We start from the raw sequence: 2,933 nt of genomic DNA, 5'->3' as shown, positions 1-2,933 counted from the left end.
TGGGATCTACTATTCTGAGACCAGATCCATAACGTGGGATCCCATCCAGGCTAATTCTCCCTGGCGAGGCTGTTTTGGATCTACTAGGTCTTCAGCACCACAGTCCTGCCGGGGGTTTTCATTTATTTTTTAATTATATGTTTAAATGAACACTAAAATACAAAGTGAGAAAGATGGCCAGAAAGAGGACCACTTTTTATCATGGTCTCCAAGCGTCCTTAAAGCAGGAGGTTACCTCGCTGATGAGGGGACACCTGAGGTTAAGCATCCTGCTGGGCATCGCCTTTACCTGGACTCACCTTCCACACGTGAACTCCTCTCCTCTACTCGCCCGGTCCCTAGATCGCAGGTTCTTACCCAGTAACTCTCCTTTCCTTGTTGGGATGGAGTTTTTTGAGAAACATTTATTGTTAAATCATCTAACGTAGAACCACCCCATCCAGAGATAACCTATATGTTACAATTTTAATAACCTAACCCACAAAATGTAGTGGTTTTAACTTTGCTCTTAGCAACTAAGGGGGATGACGCCAGTGAGAATAAAGTTAGATTAAGGAACAAACAAGTCAACAGATTTCTAAAGCAAACGAAATCTTCCTCATACAAAATAGGAAGGAAAATAAGATTTGGGTGAATGATCTCTTGCAGTGGATCATTTTACTGATTGCCATCTTACTGATTTCATTTCCATTGCCAAGACCCTGGCGACCTGACCTGACTGATCCTGCGTTGGGCTCCGCCATGTGGATCTTTCGCACTCTCGAATTGACACTGGCTTTGGCCAGTCGCTGCACTCACTGCCTGTCTTTGTTGGGAAAGCGAGAAGGTGCATAACCTCTGGGTTTTCCTAACCGTGCTTCTAACCCAGCAATTTTGCCCTGTGAAGGGTGGAACAGACCCACTACCAACACACAAATCACAATTTCCCCGGGACCTTCACAAAGGTGATTGATATCCTTGTGTTTGGGTGTCTTTTCTTTTAAGTGACTGATGGGAACAAACCCAAAATCCTACAGAAGCCTTTTCAATGGGAATAAACAATCTGAATGGTGGACGGCAAGCTGACGTCCAGAGAAGAAAGAAAACAAACGATGAGGAAAGAGCAGCGAACACATGCAGCACACCCATGTCTGCCTCTTGGATGAGCTGATCTTCTTGGAGCAGAATCGTGCCCAGTTGCCTTGCCAACAAGGAACTACTCCGTGTAGCTGCATGGCATGTTTAGATGACACTCTTCAAAGTTTCAAAAGGGGAGATGTGAAATTGCGTGTTCAAGAGAACATAAAGTGATAAGCTTGTCCATCTGTGTATTTACCCACTTCTCTAAAGCCTGCACAGAGATTGAAATTTNGCAATAAATATTTATTAGAATATTAGGAAAAGAGAAAATGTAAAGAATGAAAAAAAAATTGCCCCAAATCCTACTGCATTGAATATATATTCATGCTAAACACTTAGGTATACTTTTTACACTCTTTTTTTCTAAGTATGTCCATAACCATGTACACTTTCTATATACATATATATGTTTTTATGTTATGGCCTGAATGTTTGTGTGCCCCCCCCCATTAAACTATGTGGAAATCCTACCCCCAAGGTGATGACGTTAGGAGGTGGACATTTGGGAGGTGATTAGGTCATAACTGTGGAGCCCATATGTGTGGGATTAGTGCCTTATGAAAAAGGCCCCAGAGAGCTAGCTTGCCCCTTCTGCCACACCAATTTACAGAGAAAAGGCAGCCATCTAGGGGGCAGGCCCTCACCAGACCCCAAGTCTGCCGGCGCCTTGATCTTGGACCTCCCAGCCGCCAGAGCTGTCAGCAACACATTTTTGTTGTTTATAAACCACCTAGTCGCCGGTACTTTGTTACAGCAGCTCAAATGGACTATGACAATGTAAACTGACCTATTCACAAATGCAAATGCAAATTATTCCCACATCACTCACCAGAACCCTTCTGAAACCCATCCACTTGTCTGTATCTACTGGCTCCATCAGGGCTGAAGTGACAAGTTCCCCTTGTTGGGTCTGCAGCTAAGTCTGTCTGCCTTAATCTGTTCTTCATACAGGAACCACAGTAGTTTTTAAAAGCGAAAACCTAACTGTACTGCTTTCCCGCTTAAATTCCTTTCCCTGACCTTCTCCTGCAATTAGGGGACAGTGGGAAGTCTTAGCACGACCCACAGGCTCTGGGATTCTGGCCCCGACCCACCTCCTCAGCCTTAAGCATCCCTTTCTCCTCCCTGATCTTCTGCTCCAATCACACCGACCTTGCTTCTTTTATCAGATGCATAAAAGTCCTTCGCCCTCCTCACATGCTACTTCTCTTATACAGAAGCACAGGGTTTATCTTATATGGCGATTAATGTCCAGGCAAAATAGAACATTTTACATTAGCTGATCTTGTCCTCACCACGAGTCCCCACCGGCTGGTGTGTGCGATAAGAATTTAACTAAATAATCACTGTACATTAAAGCTTAGACTAATCCAATGATTTAAACAGTCTCTTGAGGCACTGTTCAGATACCCTTGGGAAAAACATCTTCTCTCATTGTCTCGCTGTGAGGAAGAGAGGTTAGCAAGGTTTCCCCAGTCATGGCTGTAAATAGCGGCAGGCCTGGATACAGCTCCCAGGTCTGGAATGTCCGAAACATCCAGCTACTGCTGATTTCATCACTGATGGCACGGGCCAATTAAGTGCCGGTACTTAAGAAACTAGATAACCCCAAAACATTCCAGGAAAAGGAGCAGTAATCATTTTCAGGGATGCTCTTGGATGGTAAGACCCTCTCTCATCTAAAAGCAGAAAGAAAGAGATTCTCATTTCATGTCACGTGAATGAAAGCTGTAATGGAAACAATGGCATAAGCCAATGAAAGAGAATGCCAGCAGAAGGAAGACTGCCACACTGCAAACTAGAAAACAAGACAC

General features: G+C 44.1%; 1 protein-coding gene across 1 annotated transcript in view; it reads right to left on the bottom strand.

Moving 5' to 3' along the window:
- CNTNAP2 (contactin associated protein 2) overlaps positions 1-2,933 on the bottom strand; it is a gene marked incomplete at its 5' end in the record, with an annotated part of 1,134,943 nt that overhangs the window by 640,175 nt on the left and 491,835 nt on the right. The gene's annotated exons all lie outside the window — the stretch shown is intronic.

The sequence above is a fragment of the Hipposideros armiger genome, unplaced genomic scaffold (assembly GCF_001890085.2).
Source record: "Hipposideros armiger isolate ML-2016 unplaced genomic scaffold, ASM189008v1 scaffold_470, whole genome shotgun sequence".
In the NCBI taxonomy this organism is placed as follows: domain Eukaryota; kingdom Metazoa; phylum Chordata; class Mammalia; order Chiroptera; family Hipposideridae; genus Hipposideros; species Hipposideros armiger.
The sequence above is the reverse complement of the archived record's forward strand: the minus strand, read 5'-3'. Positions and strand labels throughout refer to the sequence as shown.